Source organism: Mobula birostris, chromosome X, assembly GCF_030028105.1.
Source record: "Mobula birostris isolate sMobBir1 chromosome X, sMobBir1.hap1, whole genome shotgun sequence".
Lineage (NCBI taxonomy): Eukaryota > Metazoa > Chordata > Chondrichthyes > Myliobatiformes > Myliobatidae > Mobula > Mobula birostris.
Genome location: NC_092402.1, coordinates 20,511,148 through 20,523,589, shown reverse-complemented (window position 1 = coordinate 20,523,589; position 12,442 = coordinate 20,511,148). Strand labels below are relative to the sequence as shown.

Sequence of the window (12,442 nt, the reverse complement as noted above, 5' to 3'; positions counted from 1 at the left end):
TGAAGTATTACTTCACCTGGAAGGACTGTTTGGGGCTCTGAATGGTAGTGAGGGAGGAGGTGTAGGGGTAGGCGAAGCACTTGTTCCACTTGCAAGGATAAGTGCCAGGAGGGAGATCAGTGGGGAAAGACGAATGGACAAGGGAGTCACGTAGGGAGCGATCCCTGCGAAAAGCAGAAAGTTGGGGGAAGGGAAAGATGTGTTTGCGGGTGGGATCCAGTTGGAGGTGGCAGATGTTTTGGAGAATTATGTGAAGACGCAGAGGCTGGCGGGGTGGTAGGTGAGGACAAGAGGAACCCTATCCCTGGTAGAGCGGCAGGAGAATGGGGTTAGAGCAGACATGCGTGAAATGGAAGTGATTCGGTTGAGAGCAGTGATGATGGTGGAGGAAGGGAAGCCCCTTTCTTTGAAAAAGGACATTGCTAAGGCCACACTTAGGTTGGAGGAGCAACACCTTATGTTCTGTTTGAGTAGTTTTCAACCTGATGGCATGAATATGGATTTCCAGTAATGCCTCCACCCGCCCCCCCCCCACCATTCTCCATCTCCTTGTCCCTCTCTCATGTTATCTCCTTGTCGGCATCGCCTCCCTCTGGTACTCCTCCCCCCTCCCCCTCCCCCTTTCTTCTTTCTTCCACGGCTTTCTGTCTTTCACCAATCCACTTACTAGCTCTTTGCTTTATCCCTTCCCTCCAAGTTTCACCTGTCACGAAGGGTCTTGGCCTGAAACGTCGATGCTGCCTGGCCTGCTGCGTTCACCAGCAACTTTGATGTGTGTCACCTATCACCTTGTGTTTCTCTCCCCCCTCACCCACCACCTTTCAAATCTACTCCTCAGCTTCTTTTCTCCAGTCCCGCTGAAGGGTCTCGGCCCGAAATGTCGACTGTGCTTTTTTTTCATAGATGCTTTTCTTGTTTGTGAAATAATGAAATACAATATATTCTGGTGAGAGATAAACCATCATTAAAATTTTTAAAAATAGAAATTTGTGGAAAAATTGACACTGTTTGCACCAGTTTAAAATCTATGTACTTACATTTCCTTCCAAGGGGGTATAGCTCAGTGGTAGAGCATTTGACTGCAGATCGAGAGGTCCCTGGTTCAAATCCAGGTGCCCCCTCAGCCTAGTATTTTCCCATACTGTCCAGTCAATCCTTGTTTTTTGAAATTATCACTTATCAAATACACATCAGCCTTCAGGACAATGTGCTGTATACAACCAACCACTTAAACATCAGTTTGTAGAGTAATACATCCCAATGAGAGGGCAGGGTAGCGCAGGGCGTTCCGAAGTTTGGACTTCAATTCCGGCGCAATCCTGTAAGGAGCCGCTGTATGTCCTGGCAGTGGAATGCGCGGTTTTTCTCTGCGTTCTCCGGTTTTCGCCCGCAGTCTAAAGACCTGCCAGGTCGGTTAACTGTCCCGTTAGCCCGATTAAGGTTACTTGTCGCTGGGCGGTGGGAGGAAGTTGTTGTTCGAAAGGCCTACTCCGCGTTGGTGCCTAAATAAATAAATAAATAAACATGAAAGCGGAAATTGTTCGTCTGCACTTCAAAAATGGTTCAGTCCCATATCATGTGAAATATAAGTGGAAAAGCAATTCAAATTCAAGTTTATTGTCGTATGTACAAATACATGTATTTATGGAAAACTTACTTGCAGCAGCATCACAGGCACATAGTATCAAATAAGTAGCATAAATACAATTTTTACAAGAACACAATCCACTTCTTGAAGATGTCCTGGGTACTTTGTAGGCTAGTACTCAAGATGGAGCTGACTAAATTTACAACCCCGTGCAGTGCCCCCCCCCCACATACCAGAATGTGATGCAGCCTGTCAGAATGTTCTCATGGTACATCTATAGAAGATTTTTGAGTGTTTTTGTTGGTACTCTTAAAACTCCGAAATGAAGTATGGTCGCTGTCTTGCCTTCTTTATAGCTTCTTTGTATGTTGGGACCAGGTTAGGGCCTCAGAGATCTTGACACCCAGGAACATGAAACTGCTCACTCTCTCCACTTCTGATCCCTCTATGAGGATTGGTATGTGTTCCTTCGTCTTACCCTTCCTGAAGTCCACAATCAGCTCTTCTGTCTTACTGACGTTGAGTGCCAGGTTGTTGCTGGCACTCCACTAGTTGGCATATCTTACTCCCGTACACCCTCTCGTCACCACCTGAGATTCTACCAACAATGGTATTTGAGCTATGCCTAGCCACACAGTCATGTGTATGCAGAGAGTAGAACAGTGGGCTAAGCACACACCCCTGAGGTGCGCCAGTGTTGATCGTCAGCGAGGAGGAGATATTATCACCATTCCGCACAGATTGTGGGCTTCCGGTTAGGAAGTTGAGGATCCAGTTACAGAGGGAGGTACAGAGGCCCAGGCTCTGTAATTTATCAATCAGGATTGTGGGAATGATGGTGTTAAATGCTGAGCTATAGTCGATGAACAGCATCCTGACATAGGTGTTTGTATGTGAGGCAGAATGCAAAGGATGTTATGGAGGGAGAGAGTTGTGAGGGTCTGGATCGAGTTGGAAGGCCTTGTCATATTTATAAACATACCATTTTGCCACACATCTCCTATCTGAATTTTTGTAGGATCACTGGATTATGGATTGTGGGCAGCACATTAGCATAATACTTTACAGCATCAGCAATTAGCAATCAGGGTTCAATTCTTGCAGCTGTCCGCAAGGAGCTTGCACGTTCTCCCCATGACTGCAAATTCATGCAGAAAAGGTTATGGTTATAAGTCTAGAAAGACAATAAGACATAGGAGCAGAATTGGGCCATTCGTCCCATCAAGTCTGCTTCGCCATTCAATCATAACTGACTTAAAACTTGCCCCTCACATCACCTTCAAACTTCTCAAACATCCCCTCTAATAACGGTTTCCTCCCACGTGCCAAAAGATGTGCGGGTTAGAGTTCACAAATTGTGGGCATGCTATGTCGGTGCCGGAAGCATGGTGACAGCTGCAGTTTGCAGAGCTCAGTAGCAGAGTATTTAAGTGCAAATCAAGAGGTCCCTGGTTCAAATACAGGTGTCCCTTTTTAAATATATTCAAACACCAGAAGACATGCTTTTATGGTTATTAGAGGGGGGATGTTTGAGATAATTTTCACGAACCTCCTCTTGACTCTCTCCAATGCCTTAGATAAGGAGTCCATAACTGCTCACAATGTTCCAAGTACGGTTTCAGCATTATACCCTTGCTTTTTCTTTTATATTTTTTTTTGAAATGCATGCTAACGTTGCATTATAGAAGTGATGAGAGTTCCATTACCACTGCGCTAGGTGACAGTGAGATCGTCAACTGAGTTTCAAGATTCAAGATTCAAGATTCAAAAAACTTTAATGTCATTCTAACCATACATCAGCTCTGCAGGGCAGAATGAGACAGCGTTTCTCAGGGGCAGTGCAATCATAACATAACAAACGCAACACTAAATAATAGACATAACAATAGATAGTAAAACACAACAGCCACATGTCAGTTAAAGTCAGTTATAAGTGTCCAGTGCAGTTAAAAGTGTCCAAAGCAGAGTCAGGTGGAGCAGCTATTTGGCAGTCTGACTGCCTGTGGGAGGAAGCTGTTTAGTAGCCTTGTGGTTTTAGTTTTGATGCTCCTGTAACGTTTGCCTGATGGCAGAAGAACAAACAGTTCATGGAGCGGGTGTGAGGGGTCTTTAATGATGTACCGTGTCTTCTGGAGGCATTGACTCTGAAAGAGGTCTTGGACAGAAGGTAGGGAGACCCCAATAACCTTCTCTGCTCCCCTAACCACGCTCTGCAAGGCTTTTTTGTCAACAACACTGCAGCCGGAGTACCAGGTTGTGATGCAAAAGGTCAGCACACTGTCAACCATGCCTCTGTAGAATGTAGTTAAGATGTTAGTGGGGAGTGATGCTTGTTTAAGCTTCCTCAGAAAGTGTAATCTCTGCTGGGCCCGTTTCACAATCCCAGTGGTGTTCTGGACCAGGTGAGATTGTCCAAGATCTGCACCCCAAGGAACTTGATGTTTTCCACTCTCTCCACTGAGGAGCCGCTGATGCTGAGGGATGTGTGCTCAGGCTGAGACCGTCTGAAATCGATGATCATTTCCTTGGTTTTGGTGACATTAAGCATCAAGTTGTTATCCCCGCACCAGCTCTCTAGGTGTTTGACCTCCTCCCTGTACATAGTTTCATCATTTTTGCTGATGAGCCCCACCACTGTGGTATCATCTGCAAATTTAATGATCAGGTTCTCCTTGAATCTAGCTGCACAGTCATGTGTTAGCAGGTTAAACAGCAATGGGCTAAGCACACAGCCTTGTGGGGATCCAGTGCTCAGTGTGATGGAGTCAGAGATGTCCCTGCCAACATGGACTGACTGCGGTCTCTCTGTCAAGAAATCCAGAATCCAGCGACACATGGCAGTGCTAAGGCCAAGCAGTGTATGGCATCCACTGGCGGGGGTGAACCTCTGTACCATGTAGACCCGTCACATTTATTCGCACAATGAAGTGTGCAGTATATGTAAATAAGTGTGATCAGCCCAATATGGTACTAGGATGAAAGAAAAATGAAGGGATATGCAGGAGGGGAGGATTTGATTGCAAGGGTGTAATGCTGAAACTGTACTTGGAACATTGTGAGCAGTTATGGACTCCTTATCTAAGGCATTGGAGAGAGTCAAGAGGAGCTTCACAAAAATGATCCTGGGTATGAGGAGTGTTTGATGGCTCTGGGCCTTTACTCACTGGAGATTAGAAGAATGAGAGTGGATCTCATTGAAACCTATCCAATGTAGAAAGGCCTAGACAGAGTGGATGTGGAGAGGATGTTTTCTATATTGGATGAGTCTAGGACCAGAGTGACCTCCATTGAGAGCAGAGATGAGGAGGAATTCATTTAGCTAGAGGGTGGTGAATCCGTGGAATTCATTACCACAGACGGCTGTGGAGGCCAAGTCATTGAGTATATTTAAAGCAGAGGCTGATAGTTTCTTGGTTAGTAAGGGTGGCAAAAGTTATGGGGAGTAAGCAAGTGAATGGGATTGAGAGGGATAGTAAATCAGTCATGATTGAATGGCGAAGCAGACTTGATGGGGCCAATGGCCTAATTCTGCTCCTATGTCTTATTGTCTTTCTAGACTTTTAACCGTAACCTTTTCTGCATGAATTTGCTTGATTGGCTTGATTTGTCACATTACAGTGCAGTACAGGTCCTTCAGCCCACGATGCAAAACTTGCCCCTCGCATCACCTTCAAACTTGATTGCTCTGCGTAGGTTTTATTTAACACAATGAGTGTTAAGTAACTCAACTGCACTGCTGGAGATGGTGATAGATGCAGATATATTAGGGATATTTAACACAATAGGGACAATAACAGGAAATACATAAAGAAAGAAATAATAATAAAATAAATAAGCAATAAATATCAATGACATGAGATGAAGAGTCCTTGAAAGTGAGTCTATCTGTAGTAGGAACATTTCAGTGATGGGGCAAGTTAAGTTGAGTGACGTTATCCTCTTTGGTTCGAGACCCTGATGGTTGAGGGGTAGTAACTATTCCTGAACCTGCTGTTATGAGTCAAGAGAGGTAAGTAACTTAAATGCACTGCCGGAGGTGGTGATACCTGCAGATACATTCAGGATATTTAATAAACTCTTCAAGAAGGGAGAGAGGCAGAAGAAAGGAAATTATAGGTCAGTTAGCCTGACCTCAATGGTTGGGAAGATATTAGAGTCAATTGTTAAGGGTGTGGTTTTGGGGTACTTGGAGGCAGGATGGTTTCCTCAAGGGAAAATCTTCCCTGACAAAACTGTTGGAATTCTTTGGAGAAATAACAAGCAGAATAGACAAAGGAAAATAGGTTGATGTTGTATACTTGGATTTCCAGAAGACCTTTGACAAAGTGCCACACATGAGACTGCTTAACAAGCTATGATCACATGGTATTACAGAAATGGATGGAGCAGGAGGCAAAGAGTGGGACTAAAGTGAGCCTTTTCTGCTTGACTGCCACAGGGGTCTTCGTTAGGATAGCTTCTTTTTACGTTATATATCAATGATTTTGATGATGGAATTGATAGCTCTGTGGCCTAGTTTGTGGATGATATAAGATAGGTGGAAGGGCAGATGGAAGCAGGGAAGCTACAGAAGGACTCAGACAGATTGAGAACGGGCAAAGAAATGGCAGCTGGAATATAATGTCAGGAAGTGTATGGTCATGCTCTTTGGTTGAAGAAATCAAAGCATAAACTATTTTCTAAATGGGGAGAAAATTCAAAAATCCAAGGTGCAAAGGGACTTGGGAATCCTCGTGCAAGACTCCCGAAAGGTTAAATTGCAGATTGAGTTGGTGGTGAGGAAGGCAAATGTGATGTTAGCATTAATTTAGAATATACAATATAAAAGCAACAATGTAATGTTGAGGCTTGATAAGGCACTGACTGGTGAGGCTTCACTTGGAGTATTGTGAACAGTGCTGGGTGCTGACATTGGAGAGGGCTCAAAGGAGCATTCACAAAAATGATTCTGGGATTGAAGGGTATGAAGAACATTTGATGGCTCTGGGCGTGTTCTCACTGGAGTTCAGAAAAATGGCGGGGGGGTGGTGGATCTCATTGAAACCTATCGAATCTTTAAAAGCCTCGATAGAATGGACGTGGAGAAGATGCTTCCTATGGGGAAAGAGTCTAAGCTCAGAGGAGACAGGCTCAGAATAGAGAGATGTCCATTTAGAACAGTGATGAGGAGGAATTTCTTTAGCCAGAGAGTGGTGAACCTGTGGAATTTGTTGCTGTGGAGGCCAAGTCACTGGGTATACTTAAGGAAGAGGTTGATAGAGTCTGGATTACTCAGGACATGAGGGAGATGGGGAGAAGGCAGGGGATTGGGGCTGGGAAGGAAATGGATCAGCCATTATGAAATGACCTAATTCTGTTCCTATATCTTATGATCTTATGGCCTTAAAGTATATTGATGAAAGAAAAATGGTGGATTATGGACACAAGAGATCCTGCAGATGCTGGAATCCATAGCAACACACATAAAATCCTGCAGGAACTCAACAGGTCAGGCAGCATCTATGCAGAGGAATAAACAGTTGATAATTCTTCCTCTCCACAGGTGCAACCTGATCTGCTGAGTTCCTGCAGGATTTTATGTGTGTTGCTATGGATTTCCAGCATCTGCAGGATCTCTCGTGTCCATAATTCACCATTTTTCTTTCATCAATATGTGGAGCGTTATGGACTGTGTAGGAGGGAAGGGTTAGATTGATCTTAGAGTAGGTTAAAAGATTGGCACAAGATGTGTGTATAAGATGATGAGAGGCATTGATCATGTGGATAGTCAGAGGCTTTTTCTCAGGGCTGAAATGGCTAACACGAAAGGACACAATTTTAAGGTGCTTGGAAGTAGGTACAGAGGAGATGTCAGGGGTAAGTTTTTTACGCAGAGAGTGGTGAGTGTGTGGAATGGGCTGCCCGCAACAGTGGTGGAGGCGGATACGATAGGGTCTTTTAAGAGACTCCTGGACAGGTACATGGAGCTTAGAAAAATAGAGGGCTATGGGTAACCCTAGGTAATTTCTAAAGTAAGTACATGTTCGGCACAGCATTGTGGGCCAAAGGGCCTGTATTGTGTAGTAGGTTTTTTATGTTTCTAACTTTTTGTGCTGAAGGGCCTGTAATGTGCTGTACTGTTCTACGTTTTAAGGAAAGCTAGTTCTATGTTCTATGTTGTAACACATTTGATTATATGTACATCATTGTTTACGTATACGTAATCTGACAGATCCAGGAATAAACCACCCACTCCAGGTTTCCTTTATATCATACCACATGAAGGATCCACAGAGGCCTGCAAGTCAAAAACACAAGAGATTCTGCAGATGCTGGAAATCCAAAGTAACACACATAAAATGCTAGAGGAGCTCAGCAGGTCAGGAAGCATCTTCGAAGAGGAATAAACAGTTGACGTTTCTTCCTCTCTATTCAGGCCAGTGAAGAACCCTGATGAAGGATCTTGGCCAGAGACGGCGACTGACCAACTATTTTAATTCCACGCCCCATTCTCATTCTGAAATGTCAGTCCATGGCTTCCTTTTCTGCCACAATGAGTCCACAGGTTCACTCTCAGGTTGTAGGAGCAACACCTCATATTGCGTTTGGGTAGCCTCCAACCTAACAGCATAGAAACATAGAAATCTACAGCACATTACAGGCTCTTCAGCCCACACTGTTGTGCCGACCATGTAACCTACTCTAGAAGCTGCCGAGAATTTCCCTAGCGCATAGCCCTCTATTTTTCAAAGCTCCATGTGCCTATCTAAGAGTTTCTTAAAAGACCCTATTGTATCCACCTCCACCACCTTCGCTGGCAGCCCATTCCACACACTCACCACTCTCTATGTGAAAAACTTACCCCTGACATCCCCCTTGTACTCATCAATTTCTCTAACTTCCGATAATTTCTCCCCTAGTCCTCTTCTCACCTTTTTAATTTCCCATTCTGACTCCTCTCTCACCTCCCTATAGTGCCTCTCTTTCCCTCTCTCCCATGGTCCACTTTCCTCTCCTATCAGATTCCTTATTCCTCAGGCTTTTACCTTTAATGCCCACATCTTCCATCTTCTCATTTCATTTCCCCCCGTCTCCCACCTTCCCGCTCACCTGGTCTCACCTATCACCTGCCAGCTTTTTTCCAGCAGCTGCAGAACCTTGTGTTTATGCATTGGAATCCTGCCGTAACCCTGGAGAAGATCTATAGTTTGCAAATTCCTGTTATTTTCTGCATTATGTAACTGTTACACTCAAAATGCAAACCATGTTGAGTATGGTGTGCACTGCACATGAAATAGTCACACATTCATATCCGGATATCCCTTCACAATCCAGATGGGGGCGCCATGATCAGTGCAAAACTATTACAGCTCGGGGCATTGGAGTTCAGAGTTCAATTCCAGCGTCTTCTATAAGGAGTTTCAACATCCTTCCTGTGAACACATGGGTTTCCTCCACATGCTCTGGTTTCTTTCCATGGGTCAGGAGGTTAATTGGTCACTGTAAATTGTCCTGTGATTAGGCTAGGGTTAGATAGGTGGGTTGCTGGACAGTGCGGCTCACTGGGCTGGAAGGACCTGTTCTGTGCTGTACCTCCAAATAACTAAAACTAAATAAAGAAATGTCTCTTCATTATGACATGGAAGGAGGCCATTTGGCCCATTGAAACTATGTCACTTTTAGAGTAGTCATATCAATCCCCATTTATTTCTCTGCAAAAAGTGTTCTTCCACAATCCCTTTAACTCCCCAGGGTTTCTCTTATCAAGTCCTGGGATGTGAAAAAGTGAAAATGTATTTAAAAAGTTGTTTCCTAACAAGAGTCATCAATGTAAAATAATCATCAACAAATCCCAAAGGAGAATCCCTGACGAAATTTATGGAGAGTGTGGGGGAGAATTTGGAACTGAGGACAAATACACTGAGGCATTAAATGGAAAATTTACTCACTGTTAAAGAAAAGACTGTGCTAATTGGCTTAAGTACCAACACCATTATCAAATTTGCTGACGATACCACCCTAATAGGTGTCATATCAGACTGTGATGAGACAGCCTATAGGGAGGAGGTACAGCATTTGACAGAATGGTGTTGTCATAATAACCTGGACTTGAACATCACAAAAACCAAGGAGCTCATAGTAGACTTCAGGAAATCAAAGCGTGTCGAGCACTCTGCTCTGCACATATACGGGAGAGAGGTGGAGAGAGTAGAGAGTTTCAAGTTCCTCAGCGTCCACATCTCGGCTGACCTCACCTGGACTGCCCATATCTCTTATCAGGTGGGGAAGGCCCAACAGAGCCTCTACTTCCTAAGGAAGCTAAAGCACGCTCTCCTCCCTCATCACCTGCTGATCAACTTCTATCGGACAACTATAGAGAGCCTCCTGACGTATTGCTGTGCAGTGTGGTTTGCCAGCTGCACAGAACAGAACAGGAAGGACTTGCAGCGGGTGGTGAGGGTAGCAGAGCGGGTTATTGGCACAACATTACCCTCCCTCAGAGACATTTATACTGGCAGACTTCAAAAGAAGGCTACTTGTATTTCAAAGGATCCCACTCATCCTGGACATCTCCTGTTTTCCCCTCTACCTTCTGGGAAGAGATACAGAGCATTAAGGACGAAAACAAAGAGACTCCTTAACAGCTTCTACCCACAAGCAGTGAAATGTCTAACATCCCCTTCCCTTCTCCTGCCCCCCTCCTAAGACGGCGGCAGCTAAATGCATCACACTTCCAGGAATGGCAGGTGTGCAATAGCCCTACCACCCCCCCCTGCCCCCCCATCCATATATTATTAATTTTGGACTGTAATCCTGAGGTTTTAGAGTTTATTTTATGTATATATTCTTTGTCATGCTGCATAACGTTGAGCTGCTAAACTGTGTTTTATTGCTCCCCAACAATGACAATAAAGATATTCTTTTTCTTCTTCTTACAGTTGGGTATCTTGTGTGGAGCTTGAACACTGGCATACCCCATGTGGGCCAGCTAGTAATTCTACAACATACATGTTGGCTGGTTCACCTTGGAACATTTCAAAGCTGCGCTGGAGGCAGGAGTTGGGAAAAGTAGGAAGACATCCTCCATCACAGATGTTGTAAGGAGAGCGACTCAGAGACCAGCAAGTGATGGAAGGCTGGCTTCTGGTGGTGATGTCAGGGACTGCAGTGCCCCCAGCCACACAGACCCTGTGGGGCTTCAAAGTCAGTTTTTTCTACAATTTCTAAAGCACTTAAAATTAATTTACAACCAAACAAATTAACTGTGCTTTTTGGAATAATTCCTCAAAATATCCACGGTATCTCTTTGTCTGACCAACACGTTATTGCATTTGTTACATTGATAGCTAGGAGGGCCATTTTGTTGAAGTGGAAGGATATAACGGCTCCCACTTTGTCACAATGGTTCTCTCAAGTGATGCTATGTCTTAGTTTGGAGAAAATTAGAAGTCGAACCTTTGAACCTATGTTTGATTTTGAGAAAAGATGGGGTTCATTTGCTCGTTACTATCAATTGAGTTAATTGATAGATTTCCTCCACGATCTAATTGTAAATTTTTGATACATTTTTTTTCTTGCTGGCGGTTTGATATTTATCTTTAGAAGCTTTTTGTATGACGCATTGCTCAGGGGTTGAACACCTAATGGTTTTTTTTACTCACTTTTCCTTGCTTAGAAGGGTTTTTTTTCTCTTTTTTTTTTGTCACCAAAATGTTTTCAATCTTTAAAACAATTTTTTTTCTTGAGTCATTGTAAGTGTTGCCTACTTTGATGTACTCTTGTTAATTTTGGATAATAATAATAAAAAAAAGATTTGAAAAGAGAAATTGGAGACATGTTTCACTATTGAATGAGCCTCATAAGACCCAAGGCCACTGCTAACAGGGTTAGGCCTACTCTAGGACAGGTGGACCACCTGGATCAAACCTGGGCTGGACCTGGCAAGAAAATTTCTGACAGACTTGTATTGCTCAGGGATACAGTCGCTTACATGTAGGACAGGGGGAGGTGGGGTGTGGACACCTGCCTGGTCAGCTTGGACCATGAAAAGGCCTTTGACAGGATATGATGGACATGCTCTCCAAAATGGAATTTGGAGAGGGAATCTAAAATTGTTGCTCTCCCAGCAAGAAATCTGTGAGAGAGTGCTGCCGACTGGCATGGTCCACGCTGCAGGAGTACATGCTGAAGGATGTTCAGAAGCATGTTCCAGCCTATACCAAGGCTCTGTGGAAAGGAGCACAGACAAAGCCCCTGATGCTACTGAACGTGGACGGGTTGAGTCAGGTGGGGAAGCCTCTCAATCAGTGAAAGGGTGTATCACCCCAGGCGATAACGTAAGCATCAAAGGTGCTGTGGTTTAAAAAATGTTAACACTACTGAACGTAGTGATCATGAACATTAAAGTTTTGCACTGCTTCATCCTTTATATATGTTATTTATAATCGATAAAGTTTATTTTTGAAATCTCATCTAAGGTCCATCTGCCATCCAGAATTGGGGGATTAAGCACTGTAAAAGCCTCTCAAATACTAGAAATGGAGCTGAGACACAGGAAAGGTATGGCCACATTAGTGAGATTGTATTACAGACCACCCAATAGTCAACGAGAATTGGAAGAGCAAATCTGCAGAGAGATAGCAGGCAACTGCAGGAAACATAAAGTTGTGATGGTAGGGGATTTTAATTTTCCATACATTGATTGGGTCTCCCATACTGTTAGGGGTCTAGATGGTTTAGAGTTTGCAAAATGTGTTCAGGAAAGTTTTCTAAGTCAATATATAGAGGAACCAACTAGAGGGGATGCAATATTGGATCTCCTGTTAGGAAATGAGTTAGGGCAAGAGTCGGAGGTCTGTGTAGGGGAGCACTTTG

At 44.0% G+C, this 12,442-nt stretch overlaps 1 non-coding gene across 1 annotated transcript; it reads left to right on the top strand.

Moving 5' to 3' along the window:
• Positions 1-1,049: 1,049 nt before the first annotated feature.
• trnac-gca (transfer RNA cysteine (anticodon GCA)) lies at positions 1,050-1,121 on the top strand. Its single transcript has one exon. It is a non-coding gene; the product is annotated as a tRNA-Cys (tRNA).
• The last annotated feature ends 11,321 nt before the right edge of the window (positions 1,122-12,442 follow it).